General features: G+C 37.4%; 1 protein-coding gene across 14 annotated transcripts in view; it reads left to right on the top strand.

Annotated features, from left to right (window-relative positions):
• Positions 1-20191, top strand: part of LOC132261215 (potassium channel subfamily T member 2) — a 73667-nt gene that overhangs the window by 25287 nt on the left and 28189 nt on the right. For 9 of the 14 annotated variants that reach the window (XM_059759874.1, XM_059759884.1, XM_059759880.1 and 6 more), the window contains exons 1-2: positions 575-1027; positions 13596-14335. The exons of the other annotated variants lie outside the window; for them this stretch is intronic. The gene's annotated coding sequence lies outside the window, so the exon portion shown is untranslated. Of the gene's footprint in view, positions 1-574; positions 1028-13595; positions 14336-20191 lie in introns of those variants that run through there. 14 annotated transcript variants of the gene reach the window in all.

Genomic DNA, 20191 nt, shown 5'->3' with positions numbered 1-20191 from the left:
TTACTCTTAAAAATGAATACTTGACACTCTGTCGTAATTTTGATTTTCCGACTCTTATTTTCTCCACGAACACAGAAGTTGTGATATTCTAGAAAAATGCAGTACGTAATGAGATAAAAATTCTGTATGCGAACCAGGATTTACGATGGAAATGTATTTAATGCCGCCTGATTGCAGTTACTAATCATTTTAACACTGGAAGCTTTTCTGCTCAACACAATTAACTCTGCGCTTCAGCATGTATTATAAGAAAAGAATAATTAATATCCTAGCACAGATTGCAATTCATTTGCGCGGGGTTCATTTGAAAATATGACTAGGCAGAGTGGGAGAGAGAGAGAGCTTTTGATGGTGAGCTTTCCTAGATAAGACTGATGCGGCGAAAGAGTGGCGACGGGAGAGAATGTGCAGTATGTCGATGATCCGGTGTGAACTCCATCGGGAGACTCTTCGAGCTCATCAGCATTGACTACTCGGCGATGGCAAGAGCGCCCCACAATGGCGTGTGCTTTCGATGGCGGGTGCGCTGAGCCACGAGCTTTCTCGGAGTGCCAGTTGTACTCGAAACGCCGCAACGAACACATCACACTGTATCAAACCGCCTCACAAAATCACGGTTCGGAGTCGTGTTTGTCTTTTGAGAAGAGCACCGAATCTCATTTCACACCCTCTGTCTCGCTCATACGCTTGAGTGCTGGAGACATTTAGTGGCACAAAGTCCTTCCAAAAAGCAAAAACGGCCAATGAGGAATTTCCGCGACGTCCTGAGGGAGTCATGTTAAGTGATGCATTAAAAGAGAAACCAAAAAGTGATGGTGTTTAGCAGTTCAATAGCGCGTGGATATAAAGTATCGATTAGTATTTTTCTACAGTAAATATTTATGCCGATGACGAAGATAGGATCCGTGGAGGACCCACGAGATTCTCGTATGAGATACACGAGAAGATAAGCCGGAATAACACAGTGAAGAGAAGCGCTGGATGACATGGAATGAGGAATTTTTAGCGGAAATTCCGAGAAAGAAAGGTGATCTTGATATGATGATATTCCTCATTGTCAGTGGAAGTAGACCAGACGAGGAGTGAAGAGCCCAGAGAGCCATCAACATTGAAATTGACCGTGAATGGCCGAAGTTCTCGGCGCGAAGGGGAAACACGCAGATGATGGACAGTTTTGGGGGTGGATGAACAATGGAAACAACAGTGTCTCATTATACATAATGCATATTCAAAAGGCCCCAGTTTTGATGCAATCGATAAACCGATAATATGAATTTGGGCTACATATAGTGTGATATTATCACAGTCTACAATTTTGGGAATGTAACCTGATTTTAAGCAATCATTTATGGTTAGAATATGCATAAGTTTTATTTCGCTGAATATCTCCCAAAAAAATCGTTATTTTGCCAAGCTCTTCAGTGGTTTTGACAGAGTATTTCAGTGTGTGAGCTCAGAAGATAAAATGAGTCGATGGTAGAATAACAATTGAGGGGCTTTTGCGTCTCCCATTGAATCTATTTTCCGCATATCTTTTCGTCATCCCCTCACTTTGTGTGAATGGCCCAACACTTTAGGCGACTTCCTGCTGTTTCTGTTATTTCACCATCGTCCATTGGAAGCCAAACAGCTGGTCCTTCAGCCACTAAATTAGTGCGATAAGCAGACTATATAAAAATACCCACACGAGAGCGAATGGCGAAGATAGAATCAACAGGATTGATGATAAAGGAAAATCAATTTGTTGATCCATTTTGCGCACAATGTTGTTTGGTGGATGGATTTTTATTTCATTATTCAGGCTTCGCCAGATGTGATGATATCCACATGATTGTTAATTGCTTCGGAAATTCGATCAATTGCATCTCACTGTCAATTTTCGTGAGCGCATGTCGAAGGGTTTTCAAGTGTGAATTACCTGTCGGCAAAATTCAATATGCTAAGTTTTGAGTTTCAAAAGTACTTCACTTGATTCCAGCCTAAAGAGCTTTCACGTTGTTTTGATTTCAGGGCTGAATTCACACACATCAAATGCGGAGATTGGGATTGAATCTGGTCAAGCGAAATATGGGTGAAAATTGTTCTAAAGTGATTTGGCAGGTCAAGAGAGGATTTTCAAGTGAATGTTTTATTTTCTCGGAGTAAGAAAATTATGGGAAATGTCACTGGAAGTGAGATCTAATTAGGTTGATAGGCAAATGACAAATAATACCTGTGAATTTGTTGACACTCTGTGTGAAATACTCTTTGGTATAATCAGGCGAAAAACGCAAACCGACCGATGAAACTCTGTTCTTGCCAAATCAAAAAGAAATTGATAGCTTGAATTTTTTCAAAGACACTTCTAATCTTAAACTTCTCTGAGAAGCACACAATTTCTCTCTGCATTTAAATAAATTTACAATCTAAATTTAAATGGCCCATTAGGATAATCTTGCGCTCAAATCACTCGGGAAATCACGTAATTCGAGGAAATTACGAGGAAATCCTGCTATGTTGATCATGTGTGTGTAGATTTTTCTGTCGCGCGATACTTCCGATGACCTCCGGAAATTAATTCACCCGCAACACCATTATTTTCCAACAAGCCACACACATTCCCTGCATTTTGAAATTACGTCCTGGAATGTATCACTGTGATCTTGCCCGGAGTCCGTTTGTAATTAAATTCAGACACGGTAATTGACGTTAATGAGATTTCAGGATCACACAGCTGGTGGGCAAATGATTATACACAAAACTTCTCGCCATCCAGCAATGACCAATAATTCCGTTCACACTACAAGAAGTGATATGCATGCATATTTACATTCATACGTATGTGACATTTATCATCACATCAAATTAACACTATGATTGTCAATAGATGTGTTGCTGTTTTTATGTCGTTGGCTCTGTCATTCAATAACAAAATTGCACATGGCAATGTGAATAATCACAAAATTGGCAGTTGCTGTATTTTCACGGTATAATCTCGCAACCATGCATTTTCCCTGATGTGTGGAATTTTCGTGATATACATTTATATAGAAAGTTTCAATTACGACGCGTTCTCAGGCGAAAATTTGCGTGTTTATTTGCAAATGTCGCTGGCAGAATGAAGTTATTGGATACATTCGTGGGCAATGTTGAATGCAGAAGGATATAATGAGGCACACGCCTCAGGGTGATCTTGAAATAACAAATATCATAAAGTTGCAAAGCATGAGAATTTAACCTTTGAGAATATCCATGAGATTTTAGTTAGTGTCATCTTTTCACATTTTGCATACTCTCTCTCTCTAGGCTTCAAATGTAATTGTGTTGTCTCAATTGTTTGAATGTCTGAATAGACAGACTGTGTCAACAACTTGACCTAGAACACCAACCAAGAAGGGAGTGATTAATGGAGATTATTGAGTGAACAGCAAAGGGCTGAGAACATGTAATTGTTTCCCCATTAAAATACGTCAAAAGTGCTATCAATGGTGAACAATTTTCGGGGATTTTCCTCATAAAAAGTTGACAGTCACAATATTTGAGGTGAATGGTTCCTGCTGTTAAAAGCATCCGCGTACTGACGCGATGGATTTTTCGCGCTGAAGCGCGTTGTCACGTGGATTTAATGTTGTCGGCGACGAAAGATGAAATCGACAGCCAAAAAAAGCTCTCAAAGTGACAAATTATCGCGAAAACACCCGCGAAAAAGTTCCATCAATGACTGAAAATGTCAAGCATAAATAATCTCTGGAAAAAAAACTTGTGTTGCTCATTGATTTCCTTTTCCAACCCATGCCGTTATTTTGTCCCTTATCAATCCCCCCACCTTGAATGTCTCTAGAACTCGCATTTTTTGCTGCCCATTAATATCGTGGTGAAAATCCTTGACTTTTGGTGAAGTTTCTCATCGTGCCCAAGAGAAAGACAATTTTTACCATAATGCAGTATTTAAGGGGATGTGAGAAATGTGACGAGGGTGAGCAGGAGATGTTCTCATGATAATATTCTCCTTGACAAAATATTTAGTGGGAGCTCTTGGAAGACACAAAATATTTTCATAAATAAACCACACACACACACAGACACACACTTTCACCCATTCGTGAGAAGTGAAAGTGCCGTGAAAGTAAAAATTCACCCTCGTTCGAGTGGCATTTTCCAGCGAAAAGCCACCTTATCCACCTCCAAAAGTAATCTTGCTCACGTCCAACATTTCACGTCTTCATTGTCGATTTCTCTTTCTTGACTCGCACGCAAGTTCCGTGTCAAAGGGAATCAAACAATGGGAGAACTGAGAACTGTTAAGGTGGCCAAATGCAAAAAGTCAACGCAAATTTGCTCACACATCACTTCATTGCTGAGGCAAGGAATGTCTTTCAGGACACAAAGCTGAGGGTCTCTTTTCTGAGCTCTCCCCAGGCATCAATTTGCACCATATGGAAATTAGGCTGATAAGTTAGCAAGAAACTCATGAAAGTTTACCATAACGTGCGATGCATCATCGAAAGTTTCTCATTCAACGAAGACCATAAGTGAGTCTGAGAGAAATCCAATAATTCTGCTTAAACACGACTGGATTTTCGCAAGTTTTCATTCACCTGAAACTTCCATGAAAGGTAACAACCTCTATCAGCCCTGCGGCACATCTTTGTACTGCGTATATTTGATCCCAATAATATTCTAACACCCCCGCTGAGTTTTCTCACAAGAGACACGTATTGAGACCCATATGGCAAAAACTTTTGGGTATGAGCGACAAAAAAGCGCCCTATGAATTTTCTACATCCACATGAGAACTATGAAAGACCACCCCTTCAGCACAGGGCTTAAGACATGATTTTCGGGATTACATGGGATCAGTTCGGGGGGATTTGGCTGGAGCGCAATTCTTCTATGACAGCAGAGGGAAAAGGTAGAATGTCGCATAAATAAATAATTGGTATTTTTGCAGTCATGATGAGGAGATAGAGCATTTTCCATCTCATAAATTAGTTATCATTTGACGCAAATTTAATAGCATGAACTTGTTATTCTGTGCCTATAGAGAGCAGTTAAATATTAATGTCCGCGGTAACCAATCGTGTATCAGAAATCTCACCTGCTAAATTGCTGCATATTGTTCGCGGCCCTCTTCCATAATAAAGCAAAGACGAAGTTCGAAAAAGTCAGACTTTGATTAGATCGATAGAGTCGTCTCGCGGGTCTGTTATAGAGACATACTCAAAGATTATTGAAAATGTCCCTTATGCTACTATACGTAGTTTAGCATAGTCACCGTTCAGGTCAGGAGTATTGAGGAGTCAATTAAGTTCAATAGTCTATCAATGTGAAATATCACCACATATATATATATATTTAAATGAATAAAGCACAGACGAAACCATTTTCATAACTTGAATTTTTCATAATAAAATTGGACATTTTTCAGTTCTCACATTCCTCCTGTGATTGTATCGATTTCAACTATAATTTATTCACTAAATAATTTTATTTCTTTAATAGTTAATATCACTGGAAAGTACATGGTATACATATTTATACAGTACAATATAATATAATATAGATAAGAGGGTATGTTGTTTATTACTCAAAGGACTCTAAGCATGATATGAAAGGAAAATTATGATTTCATGTGCTTTTATTAGTATACCTACAATGTCACATATTATAATTGCGTTCATCCATAAAAAGTCTATAAATTATGCCTTGCCCGAAACCATGCAAATTGCCCTAAATTTACAACTATGCTGGTAAATGTTGAAACACTCACCTTGCGGTGTCCAACTTTCAAACCACTATCGAAAAATGAAGAACTTTCTTCAGTGTCTTAAAAGTTCTCTCAGACTTGTTTCATACCCTCATCCATTTCGCAAATTTCTCTTGGAGCTATTTAATTAATTTAATGAGTGAAACAATGCTTACTATCTATTTAGTGTTTCAGCACAGTTAAGCTCTTGAAGATTTGTGGGCAATTTATCGCTCTTCTGACTATTAATCGCCTTCTTATTATCAATTTTCTCAGATGAGGATTTTCTATGACGCAAGACAAGACATATGTACATATAGATATATATGTATGTTCATATTTCCCACAAAGTTATAATCCTGCCGAAGTAATTGTGAAACTTATCAATACCGAAGGATCATCTTTGCTGGATTCAGAAGGGAGTTTCAGGGATTAAAAACTTGCTGACTTCTGAACTTTTATTTTCAGTATTTCGCATGTGAACAATCAATAATCTCAAAAGTATGCTTGAGTTTTTTTTTCTTATTGTTCCATTTTGTTTAATTTTCCACCCCTAGAAATCGGATAAAAAGCTTAGAAACGCAAGAACTTACGTATATGCGGAGGTGTTTAGCTTTTTGTCTGCACTGTTGATCGAAAATGGTGTTAAATTGTTTTTTAATGACACACCATTTCAAGTGCTTACATCGCCTCAACTGAATTTTATTACCCATATCAACTTTCCTCTGTCACATTCAATTAAGCTTAACGCGAAAACTTGTCCACTTCTTTGCTATTTTGCTGCGTCCCTATCATGGGAATGTAATGGCGAAGAAAGTTTCTCTTCAGAGCAGATGAGTTGCGAAAGTTCATCGGGAAATCGCGTATTATCACTATGTACAGCAATACATTGTGTAGAAATCAATTTGTGGGATTTTCATTGGACAAATTTAAGCGAAATACACTTCACTTGTGCTGTGTGCGGAAAAATCGCTCTCCCCCTTTCATGTGGAGTCATAAAATTCATTTGGATACTTTCTGCTCCTGCTGAGGAGGTATGAATAGAATGTCGTATATGTTTTTGAAATAGTTGATGATATGGTATTCATAAAGGGAAAGTGTGTTGCTTGGGATTCTTTTCACATGAAATACCATAAATCCCTTTCATTTGCAATTTTCGCAAAAATTTCTCCTGCAAATTCACTTTGTGAAACCCAACTGAATATGTAATGTTCCATGGCAGATAGTATGCATATTTTAGAGGAAGATGCTCTTGATGAATATGAGAATTCTTCTGAAGATACTTGCAAAATCTACTTACAATTCCCCATTTCTTATGCATCATTTTCCGGGCTGAGCCTCGAATCATATGGAAAATTGTCAACTTTCATCCAACTTGTCACAAACTTTTCCCTCTTCGCTGTAAAGATGCAATATTTCGTGAGTAATTCTTTCTAGTAACTCCAATCAAGTTTGAAACTTTCTTTGTCACAAACACTCTCCATTGAAATATTCAATTTTGTGAATTCCGAACCATGGAGGAATGTAGACAAGTTATTGCATGCTTTACAGCAAATTATGGTGTTATGCTTGAAATGTTGCAATTAATCATGCATAGAGCAGACAAGGACATAGTCTTGAAAATAGTCGAGAAATTCCAAAGCAGAATTTCAAAAATTAAACATTTACACTTGCATTTGCAATAGGCTAACGTTAACATTGGAAAAGTTTAATTTGAAAAGTTGAAAAAATGCCAATATCAACATTAAAAGCACGTTTTTGTGAACAATGGCGCAACTTCTATCCATTTGGCTCCTGCACCACGCGAACAATCACTGCCCTCCAGTTTAATAGTGCATTGTGTTGAGTCGCTAAAATTGCACGATTCAACATATTGCTTGGGTCGTTTCTACCAGACTGAATTAATCCAGTGCATTTGTGCTTTACAGCGAAAAGCTCTAGCCATGATAATTTGGCCACTTTATTTGAATGCATCTCATTCCGCAACCCTCAAAATAGCTCGACAAAGAGGAATACGCTTCATGTCTTATCGAGCGCCCAATTTCACGTCTCTCCACTCTTGAATGTGTGTAAAAACAAAATTAAATAGATTGCTCAATTGAGAAAATTAAATTCCCCATCCAACCACGCGGATGGGGAATGTATTAAGTTTTATATTTAATGTACGTCTCTAGCCCACTTCTGCACAGTGTGTGCGTTCGTGCGAGCTTTGGCACGGGTTGGTGGGGGTGGAAAATCCTCTGGGCTCATGTCAACACACACAAAAAGTTCATTTCAGAGTGCGGCGGAGGACAACAAAAAGATTGGTGGGGGTGTTAAAGGGAAAAGTGTGTTTGATGACACTCAATTTGAATTTACACTGCTTGAGGAGAAGATTTATTGATTTTTCTCATACAGTGTACAAACACTGAAGCTCTTTATTTGCTCTATCGCATGAGTAAATACACCTAAAGCATTAATGCGGATGATGAAATTGCAGAAAAAGTGACTGATTTCTATAATTTAAGCAGGAATTTGCTCAATTTGTAACTGTCTGAAGAGCGAGAAATATAGAAGACGAAATACTCTATTTTTTTGTGACTGATTAATAATTCAGTGACGGTTTAATCCATATACGACTAGTGTACCTTTCACTATAAATAGGATGGGAAAATACGTTATCAGAAACATAACTGACAATATCAAGCTTTTCCGACAGAACTTGAAGATGCTGAAACCATAAAATCTATCGTTCACTTCAGTTTCTCCACGTTATTGGAGACTTCCTCAATAAGATTATTGTCGAGGATGCAAATTTGATTCTCTTGAACCTGAGCAATTATTATTGATAAATGCGGAGTTCTCACGCAGCAAGTAAAGCACTTACTACCAAAATCTATTGGGTATTATGACAGTTTCTTGCAGCTGATTTTGAAGATAATCTATTGTATTTGTACAAATGACACAAATTATAGTTATACAACTTAAATACTAGATTTTTCCGTTAAACTTATATTCTCGGGTATAAATTTTCCGTACGCTCTGACCTAATTCAGTTCTTTGCGCCTCGGGGATAAATTAATCCATGAACCCTCTCAGGAAATATAGAAAGCATTAAGAAAACAAAATCCTCAATGTTCCATGAGATACTGAAGTCTATTGTTGACTTTTCTCACTTCCGATCTACTACACTGTTTCAAAAAACAATTTTTCCCCACTTAATTTCCTTCACTTCCCATATTTATTGATGCCTCTAACTCGCTATGGGAAGAGGGATTTTTTGTAAATTCTATTTATGTGATCTACTTATGTGTTTTACAACTGTTCCATCCCTTTTGTGACTCGGGGGAATTCCAAAGGCGGAAGTCGCATCGAGAGGTATACGATGTATGGGTCGATGGATTGGAAGAATGTCGTGAAAGGAGGAAAAATTACATGCTCCTTCCGCAGTGAATTTTTCAGAAATGGGAGACCAAAAAGTGGGCGAAAGCACATCAAATTTAATTTGCTGCCATTCCTGCCATACTTTTGGCACAAATTCCTTCTTCAATTGACCGTGAAGGGGGAATAAAGGCCACTTTCATGTGAAACACACGATATGCTGTTTGTATTCTAAAGTTATAACTAAAGGACGGGTTGTGCTGAAAAAATTGATCGATGCTATCCCAAAAGATTCCCTGATGCGTTGTGTTTCAAGGTTATAGGCTACAGTTCAATATTGAATTTTTTGGTTGATCGACCCCAGAATTTCACTTTAACCCTATTTCAAGTATTTTGTGTGTATATATTTTCTTCAGTAAATGATAAATGGGTTTTTGATTACTGCTTTTAACGCGGAACCTAACAATTAATTATCATAAATAAATCATTCTGTGTCATCTCATTGTCAAATGGTTGTTTAGCATACTTAAGTTTATTTGTGTGACTTTGAGTGAAATACTTTTGGTGAAATATTAAAGATCTATGCCATCAAATTCTTCTCAGTCTAAATTAATTAATCTGTCCACAGAGTGTAGCAAATGCAAGCCAAACACTCCTCATTGTCGAAAGAGCACAAAAGACGGCAAAAATAATGTGTGTTGTGAAGCAGCACGTCATTAACAACTTTTGTGACGCCCTCAAATATCCACAAACATCGCCCGAAATTACTGCCGCTTTTCGCGAGAAAATGAACTTTGGCAAATTGAATCAAATGACAATGAAATTTCCACGAAGGTCCATCGTTGTCCAAATTGACAAAGTGTATTTCTGAGGGCGAAAAATTGGATTAAAGAGTGGTTCAGGAATTTCCATTTGAATAAAATGTATTGCAAATTCCCGGAAAATGAAGTCAGAATTCAAAAAAATTACACTTTCTCTTATATTTTTTCCGGTGACAGAGTAACACCTCTTTTCAGATGCTTCGCATTCTTGATATATGTTGCCATGCAAAATTGCCAAAAGTTCAAAGAGAAGATGTTGTGTAGATAAAAAGAGAGTTACTAATTTAATTATATTCTCCTCACTCAATAATTTGGTGATTTATGGCTTTTGAAACTCCCAATGATGAGTAAACTTATGGAAAGTTTATTCTCAAAAACTTTATTCCCTGTTGATTCTGTGAGCGGAACTTTATGATGTTTGAATGAAGATTCCAGCACAGAATTGGGTAATTGAAGTGCGACAAGACAAGCAGAAGTTCACTGTCCCCAATTGATTCTGAATGAATTTCATAATTGCTATGTTAATTATGTTCCGCAAGAAAAAAAGTATAAGATCAGAGAAAATCCACTTTGCAGTGAAACATCAACTTCTACACGAACTCTCATTCTCTTAGTTCGAGCGTTTCTCCTTGACAGAAGCCCTCATTAAAAGAACACGAGTCTTAATATTGACGAAGATCTCTCTTCAGATATTCTTTCAATTACTCAAGGTTGAAGTACTTGTGACTTTTCCACGTGACGCGTTCAATTGAATTTTCACTCAGGCTGCCGTGAAAATCTCGGTTGGTTTCTGCGTGACACCAGGTGAAAGCTCGACTTCCAAAAGCGCCCCAAGCTAGGGAGTGCGGAGCAAATGAAGGCACAAAAGACTGTGTCTCATAGTCGTTCAGGCAGGAAAAATGAAGGAGTGGTTGGGAAATTCCGTGGGCGTTGGCAAATAGAATAAATAACAATGCGAAGGGTGAGTTACAAACTAACTGGCTGAAGGCATCAGTGCAGTTGAAAAGCCACAAAGAATAAACTCATTACTGTGACTTAAATATATATACCATACTGTGACGGTTCTGTGGTTCCATTTCAATTCAACGCCACATGCTATTGATTCACTTTTCAATTTCTATTGTCATTCCGCGTCTTCCACGTCAATCAGCCATATATTCACTGCCCTGCGCCACATATGCGGCTATTCAGGGGTGTGGTATCAAAATGATATAATCATCCCCACAAAAGAGATAATCGAGACGTATATCCGACTTAATGAGCTCGCATTCGCTACAGCAAATCTATAAGTTTTTTTTCCTGACTGACCATTGCCCACTTAAGACCATAAGCTCAAGTGTCAACAACTTTATCCCCAGAAATTGTGGTGATTTTCTTCTATAAGATTATCCGCCCTTTTTCATTCGCTTCTTATTGAATTATTCGGCAGATTGGGCAAAAGAGCCGAACCAGCTCTTAGGCTATGAAGACTAAAATCGCATGATGTGTTTGTAATTTTATTATATTATAGAAAAATTACATCCCATTTTTGTCGAAAAGTATCAGCAAAATTTACAGATGCAACTTGAGAATCTTAGTCGGATTAGCATTTTTCTTTTCAATTAAAATGCTTCGAAGTAATTTCTAAACGCTTGCAATGTTAAAGAATTAATTACTTGTGATCAATTGTTGTGTAGCTTCTTTGACTCAGTTGTTATAATTTCGACAAAGAAGTCACACGGGAATTGTAAATAATGTAAGGGATTAATGAAATTTTCACAACCCTTTCATTGTGCTTTCCTCTCGTAGGAACACATAAGTTTCATTCAATGTGAGTTGTCATGACTTTGAGTGCTGCCTAAAGTTTCTCCAACTTTGTCCCAGTTCACTCCATCCCAAAACTCTGTCACACATTTTCCTAGTCTCTCTATTGAGAAAATGGCACAGCGCGCGTATTCACAGTGTTCATTTTGGCGTGAAAAGGTGACAATAAAAATCTTGTAAATGCCGACACAAGACGATTATGGCTTGTAGAACATGAGCCCTTCTCACCTCCTCTACTTTCCATGACATCACGAGTGAATTCCTCTTGTCGGTCTACATGATAATTTAGGGTGTTATTTGGGGAATTTGGGGTATTCAGAGGATTTTTCTAATATCTTTCTCAATCACTCAATTTATCCTCCGATACTTGGTATTCGTTTGCTTTGCGAGCAATGTTGCTTCCCTAAACTTGAATTTGATTTCTCATCTGGATGGGGAGTAAAGAATTGATGTAGTGATGTAAGTTTGTATGGGGAATAAGGTGTCTGGCAATAAACAGATAATTAATTGTGGCATTTATACTAGGCTTATGGGGTAAAGTTGAGGAAGAGAGGCGACTTGATGTACATTTGAGGTGTTCGTGGCACACCGAATTTATTATGGAGACGTGACAAATGCAGAGAAGAGGCTATAAATTGCCATTATTTTGTCTTTTATTTCTTCTGTAATTTCATTTCTTCCCATTTCGGTGGCGCTGCAAGAAAATTGGAAAAAATTTCCTCTCGCGTTTTTGTCACACCCACAAAAAGAATATCTCCACGGTTTTTCTTGTCATTTTTTTCCTCCTCGAAGAACAACGTGTCCAGAAAATGCCCCATGAGAGAGAAAGCTTTCGTCTATTGGGAGAAAAGTTTCTTCGGATGCAATTTATTGCCAATTATAGCTTTCATGCGAAACACATTCTCGATTGAGTTCACTTTGAGGGGCGGCGACCTTCTGTCACAAGATTCTAGGCAAAAATGCCATAGCGAGGAACGCACATTTCCATTTCATTTATTTTTCAACTATTTTTGGGTCAGCTTTTTTTCACTTTGACGGCCTATGCAGATATTAATAGAATGGTGGTTTCCGATAAATTTCCAATTGAAATCACAATGAAATTATCAGACATGGCAGATAGTAGAAAAGCACCAGAGAAGCTATTTGGGGATGAAAATTGGCTCCATTGTGTGCTGAAAGGGATGGAAACTGTGGGAAGCAAAAGTGAATTAATTGAATCTCGCCCTCGATCTCAGCGGAATTGTTTGTTTCACCTCTTCCAATGTGCTAAAAAAGTAAAGTCTGATAAGAATTGGAAGTGTATGAAGACAGACTTTAGGTTCACAGCGGAAGTGCAATATGGCAGCACATTTTCTTCAAAAGATGTTTTTCAGCCCTTCGGAGCTTCTTCAGCAAGACTCAAAAGTAACTTTTTAAAGAAATTACACTGCGCCATTCATCTTAGGTTGTCCCTTTGTTTCATGAGTCTCTTAATGAAAGACAACATATCAGATCTCGGTGAAGAGGTGAATCTTATAAATGATTACTTTTAATGAAAATGACTTGTTTTTCATCTTCATCTCGTGCGGAAATTTGTCAAAGAGAAAATGAGGATGAAAGTAGGGAAGAAAAATCGTGTTTCCGAATAATGAACATTTCCCCTTCCCGCCCTTCTATACAACCATTGAGTAATGGTAAGGACAAATGATGTAAATATCGTGGTTGTTTGCACAGGAATTTGCTGAAGAAATTTATTTCAATTTAACGCTAAAGATACTATTAATAAATGATGATTTCATTATCGAACGCTTTCGTTTTTGGGCTCTTCACTCCATTTGACCTTCCCAGAGGGGATCGAAGGTTTCTTCTGAGGCGAGTCACTGTGTAATTTATGAAATTTCTTTCAGGGAATCAGCTTTACAACAAATTTCCATATATTTATCAACGGAAAAATCGATCGGACCAACCTTTTTGATAACAATTTATATTTTATATAACATTTCCAATAACAAGTGTGTGACACCTTTAGAGAGCAAATCTTTGGCTTTAATCACCCAAACATTTTTAAATTATTCACTCCTTTTGAAAACAAACCTACAAAACGTGTGACAGAACCCACTAGAAAATGCGTGAATTTCGACCAAGGGAACCCCAGAGCTTATGAATTGTTCATTAACCTACTGAAGAAGGAGAATATAGTGGGTGAATTGAGGATCAAAAAAGTAGATAAAAAAACTGTAGAGGAAATTTGTGAGAGTCTGTGAAAATAAAAGTCAATTAAATATTCCACAAATGCCAAGTGAGTGTGATGTTTTTTAGTGTGAAGAGTGGTTAGGAAATATTTATTTAAATACGCGAATATATACGGATCATTATATTAACTGACCTGGGTAGAAAAATATACAATAATTAACTCGCCTCGTGCAAAATATAGTAAAAAGGGTGTCAGTAAGTGCTAAATTGACTGTTTGAGAGATTGGAATATATTGTGTTAAAACGTGCACACAATACAGTGAATAATCGTGCGCAGTCAACACAAAAAGCTCTGGAAAATTCGATCATCGAGATATTCTGTTCCGGTGTGGAAAACGGAAAAAAGTGGGCGAAGGAAGAGTTCATTCATCTAATTCAATAAAACACCCTAAAGGTATATGTGTGACTAATTTCTCCACAGTTCCATAGCACGTTTTTTACCCTTACGTGAAAACATGAAAAGTCAACTACATATTGAATTGGGACCAAGGAGGAAATATCCAGTTAAAATTGTATCCTTAGAAGTTTGTTATAAACGCTATAAAATTGAATTAAAACTGTGTCCATTCCGAATAATGCCGACTTCATAATACAATATGGAATTTGGAAAAAAAAGCAATTAATTTTATACCATAAACAATTGGCAGAAATCTGGATTTTGAAATGTACACATCTTTATTTTGTGTCGGAAAATAATACTAAAGAGCGGGAAATATTTCCTTCTTGGCCTAAAGTTAAGGGTTATGTGCAGGCGTTGGAGATGAAAAAAATTTACAACCCAGTTTTCAACATAGAGTTTACAATTGAATCATGGGAAAATTGCAAGACTTGTCGTGTGGATGCAGATTTTGCGCTTCAGAAGTGAAATTTGTCACTTTTGCACAGCATGTTTTCCGCAATGCAAATTTATTTTCATTTTCCTGGCTTACATAGTTTTTAATTAAAATTTCAGGTATATTTTTGCAGTTTTATGCAAATACAACTTGTATGTGGACAATTAAAATTTTAGCTTTTCAATTGTGTCCACACAGCAGAATTGTGTCAGCAAATAATTGATTTTTTTGGAATAGGAAATATGCAATATTGAGAGTTGTCTCAAATGCTGTGTGTATGAATTTCTCTCCTTCACTGCGTTCTTTGATTAATTAAAGGTTGAATTTTGCGGTTTTCTCAATCGTGGGATAGGGAATTAAATCAAAACCCTACGAGTTTTCTCACGTTTCTCTCCGTGGTGTAGGAAAAAATTGTCACTCAATGTTGACTTTTCTTCCTGCCAACTTCCTCACCCGGGAAATTTCCTTTTACACGCGGCGTTTTATTTCCGAAGACCTTTTTTCTTACTCCCCCGCAGTAACACCTTTTGAGCTTTCATGGGGAAAATTACACCATTTCGCGCTACTTGACTCGTGGTGACGATTAGTGAGTTAATTGAGAGAAATCCCTCCTGTTCAAACACTTCAGTGCTGTTGCTTTACGTGCCACTTTTTCCATTAAGATTCTATTTCTTTTGATACATTGAGTTTATCGTAGAATAATTTGTTTCTCCATGCATGATATTTATCGGAAATTCAACTCAAAGACTTTCACAAAGGTGGTAAATAATTTAATTACAGGATTAACTATCGGGAGTGTAATGTAATGTAAACTGAGAGGGTGATGAATTTATTCACTATTAATAGCTCCTCGCATCGAGTGGCTCATTGCGCAGTGATTAATCAGAGTTCTACTCTTTTAATAGTGATTTATGATGAACTTTGCAAGACCCTCTTGGGAGAGCTTTACTGTCTCCAACTTTTCCTCTGTCGTTTCTTCTTCGCCTCAAAGGCGGAGCGCAAAAATAACCCCTGTCTGCTATTGACCTTTCCTAATAGCCCGATTCTGCTAATGTATAGCAGTTTAGTTAGATGAAATGAGGGTTAATTTGGCATGAAATATTGTGATTGAAACTTGAATAGAGACCACAAAGTTGTGTCAAATTCGATTCTAATGCGTGAATGCGTCTCATAGGCGAAAACAGATTTCAGGCGCACTCATGATGATAATTCTGCCAATTTTCCACATCAATTGTATAGTGCTGAAATTTACGTTAAACTCTGTGTGCATTTTGAGGTAACAATGACGTGGAATTAATAAAAATAATTCAACCAAAATTGTGAATGAATATTCAATCCTTATGATTGAAAAGGTAAATATTTCATTTAGATTAGAGGCTTTTCCATGAATTGAAAGAATCCACAAATCAAACATTTTGATGAATTCTCATCATAAAGACAATACCTGTGAATCCTTGATAGATAATCTCAGCCTGAAAATGTTAAGGGTGAACTTCCTTTCCATGGTCAGCGCATGGGTCTCTGGTGGATGGGACACACGATTAATTTACTTAATTCACATCGCGTTTGCTCGTGTTTGATGGGTTCTCTTGTCATGAATCGATAAATGAAACGAAATACCTCATCTTGGGTGGGGTTTTTAGATGTGTGTGCTCTCCTCCAACCCCGCCAAATCCCGCTGGGCACAGCACAAGGGCCACACCGAGGCCCAGGTAGTGTCCTACAAGGACTCATGCCCCCACTTTCCGCCACATTCCGTGTCCCATATCATAATTCATGATTCTCCATCGAATCCAACCAGATAATTGGCATCGAAATGGAGGGTGTATAATGAGGCTAGCCGTTGGCTCATCCAACTCAGGAGCTTAGCAGTGATGTGGGAATTCAATAACACCGCATTTAAAATTAGAAGCCCGTGTGCGTCCTCCGGCAAGGTTTTTTTTTCTTCAGCTCAGTGCGTGTATGTTTCATGTCACTTATGACATCATTAATTCCTCATCATTTCCCACCCTCGGTGAAAAGTGATCCTTCGTGCGAGACGAGGCATTTAATGAAGTCAATTTAATAGATGTGTAGAGCGCCCAGTGTGATGGATTTCCTCAGCAACCACCTGGACATATTTACGCAAGCAAGGAGACACACAAGTCCAAAATTTCACCCACATAAATCACCTTCCCGCGTGGTTGATCCTCAAACCGGCTCAATTGACGCACACAACTTTGAGCTCGCACTGAGATAAATCTCATTGGCTCTTGAGTTCAACTACTTCCTCTTTGTAGGGGCAGAAAACGGGGCAATAACTCTTTATGTTCCACAAAGATTGAGAGATATTTCAACCCAGAAGCATTTACTGTCTCTTTAGGAGAATAAATCTTACCAGGAAGCACAAAGTGTAAGAAGAGGACAAATTTGTAAGAGTATAACAAAGATATTTTTTACAATTTTTTTTTAAGAATTGTAATCTGCAATATAATACTGGGTTCATCCTATATCCAGGCTCAGAAAAATCAATACGATGTGCACATGAAAGCATACTCTTATCCTCAAGAGAGTTGTGTGTGCTTTTGATGTATGGAGAAAAATCAAGGGGGAGATAATATGACTTATAAAATTTGTATAAAAAAACTCTTGAAGCCACGCAATGTTCAATAATTTCATAGACCCTGAAGAGTAAGAAAATTATTTGTGCTTGGTTGCTGATCTTTTAACTTACTTCTTTTTTTGAGAACCTGTTAATCGACATTGAATGGATCATGACTGACGATTTGCAATATTTTCCCCTCGATGAAAACTTTTTCATATACAATATCTCTCTCGTGGAGCAATATTATATTCATTTAGTGATATTTTATTACATTTATAGTCCTTTCGTCAAAGTTAAATGAGGAAATATTGCAGCGAAATTGATAAATTTTCACTAAAAAGCATCAACGCAGAAGCTCCTTTATTTTCTAGCCAAAAGCGCGGCTTGTGGCTAAAACAATTTCCTTAGCCATCACGACAGAACTGAAACACTCACAGGAATGAGTCCCGTGGCAATTTGCTGGTAAAACGACAAATCGCTTCGAGGGCAAAAGTGCCATAAAAAAGCTCTGCACATTGAATGACTTTAATGGGCATCACTCTCTGTGGGATTTCAGTCCATCTGAGATTTTTTTTACTCCTCATCCTGATGAAGACACACACTTTTATGTATTCCTCCATTCACAGCAGGAGAGTTGAGTTCATTTGGCGTATAAAAGCAAACAAAAGGACTCACATGAAGAGACACGGCGAAGTGGAAATTCCCTGTCACGATAATCAAGTGAAGTTATTGCAAATTTGTCCTCATTCCTCAACATTTCCATGCAGTGTAAACAAGAAACTGTCGCTGGCTTGAAGAGTTACAAGAGATTTCTCTCAGTTCTTCCTCATTCATCCGCATTCATGACATTTTCCTAAGCCATATGACATCAAAGCCATTATGAACTGATTAACAGAACACATAAAGAGTGGAAGGCACAAAAAAGCTTATGTTTTACTTTTCTCCCTTTTCTTCTAACCAAACATTTATTCCAAGTCCATGACACGACACGACAATAAAATTGTGCGGAATGGTGAGTGAGAATCAGACAGAAAAAAGGGAGGATGATGTAAAATGTATTAAACATAAAATTGACAAAGATCTTCCCACAGAGAGTTTTATCTGCTGATAGTTCATTCAACAATCTCTCAATTTTGCAACCCACATTTATGGCTGATGTGTGAGCAGAAAATATCCACCCTGTCATTGATCCTCGATGAGGACAAATCCCCTCAGTCAAGTGTGAGGAAACTTCCTCAAGAGGGCCAAAAACCACATTTCAAAGGGAATTTGATATATTTGCCGAGGGATCGATTGAATTGAATGGATTCTGAAAAGGGATAAATGTAAAAATTGAGAGGAATCAGAACAAAAATAGGTTGTACAGATCAATATTGTCAGTATATCGAGCTGCCTAATTTCAACCATGGGGTTGAGCATTCAAATTTAATTTAAACACGCTGCTTATAAGCAGTAAAACCCTGATGAAAACACTCTATAAAGTATTAATTTAACCCATTACATCACAGTGAAATTTTAAATTTTAAAAGTTAATCCGTATGAGCCAATTTATTAAAAATGAGAGACAGAGGCTTGATAAATTGAGTAAAAATTCTGATTCACTCACCATAATATCGATACTTTACAGAAATAAATAATTTTAAAACTGAATTCTACTGCAATTGCGCAGAGTTTTTCAGCGGAGCGTAAAAAGCTCACCTTTTTCTATCAACTTCTGGGTGGCAGCACATGATGGTAGAATAAACTACATATATAACCAAAGCTCAACGATTTTTCCCACCCCGAAGCATATACTTTCCAAATGACACGCGAATCGTCTCTCAATTCTTCTGATTTCACATCAATTTTCACTTTACAGCAGATGCAAGTGAAGCGCTGGAAAAGGATTTGGGGTGTGAAAACTTCATGTGATTTTCTATAAATGTCTCTGTTTCAGTTTGAGATGCAGTAATTAATCATGTAGCATTAGAAATCTACAGCGATAATTGAGACAGAGGAGCATTTCGAGGAGTCCTCCATTAGGGAATTAATGTTTAAACATAGACGTGATGCCCTGTGAGTAGAAATATACTGAGAGAGATTGCGATAGTCATGGAAAAGTGTGCGGCTGGGGTGGTCATTTGTGAGGCAAAGCATTGTCTACACAGCGGCTTTTGCGGTTGCACTCCTACCACCTTCATTTTCCACATATCCACTGTCATCCTGAATTCAATTATTCTGCATTTCAGAACAGGAATCATATCGCAGAATAGAATTTCATAGAAGAATTAAATGCATATCTCCTCCATTCATCTATTCAATAGCCGAGAAATTTCGCGCAGTGAAGTTCTCAAAGAAATGAAAATGTCATGCTCGTGTCCTATTCTCAGAGATTTCATATATGCAAATTCAATTTGTCTGATTCTACGTCATTGTCTAGTATTCTTCTGATAAATTCAATGTGAAAGACTGGATGTACTAAAAATAAAAATTGAAAGCGTAATTTCCATCAAATTAGTGGTATAATTTAAGCAAAACTCATCAACTAAATTAATAGGTAATAAATGCATCTCTAATCGATTACTCAACTGAATTAAAATTACCCTCCAAGCTTTCAGTCCAGACTTGTTGTATGAAACTATGGATGGAACATTTAATCCCAAATTGCATTTATTAATTGCGGATATGATGTGGATTATTTTAATGTATGAAAATGCAAAACTTTCACACGTTGCGCATTTTTCCCTCAGTTTATTTTCACACTGTATTTTCACTATGGCAGAGAAACTTTCCTACAGCCTCAAGCACTCAAATTCAACTATCTACTGGGAATTATTGTTGCGGAAAGTGGTAA

This window comes from Phlebotomus argentipes, unplaced genomic scaffold, assembly GCF_947086385.1.
Source record: "Phlebotomus argentipes unplaced genomic scaffold, Phlebotomus argentipes genome assembly scaffold_18, whole genome shotgun sequence".
NCBI classification, from domain to species: domain Eukaryota; kingdom Metazoa; phylum Arthropoda; class Insecta; order Diptera; family Psychodidae; genus Phlebotomus; species Phlebotomus argentipes.
Note: the sequence above shows the minus strand (reverse complement) of the source record. Positions and strands in the feature narration are given on the sequence as shown.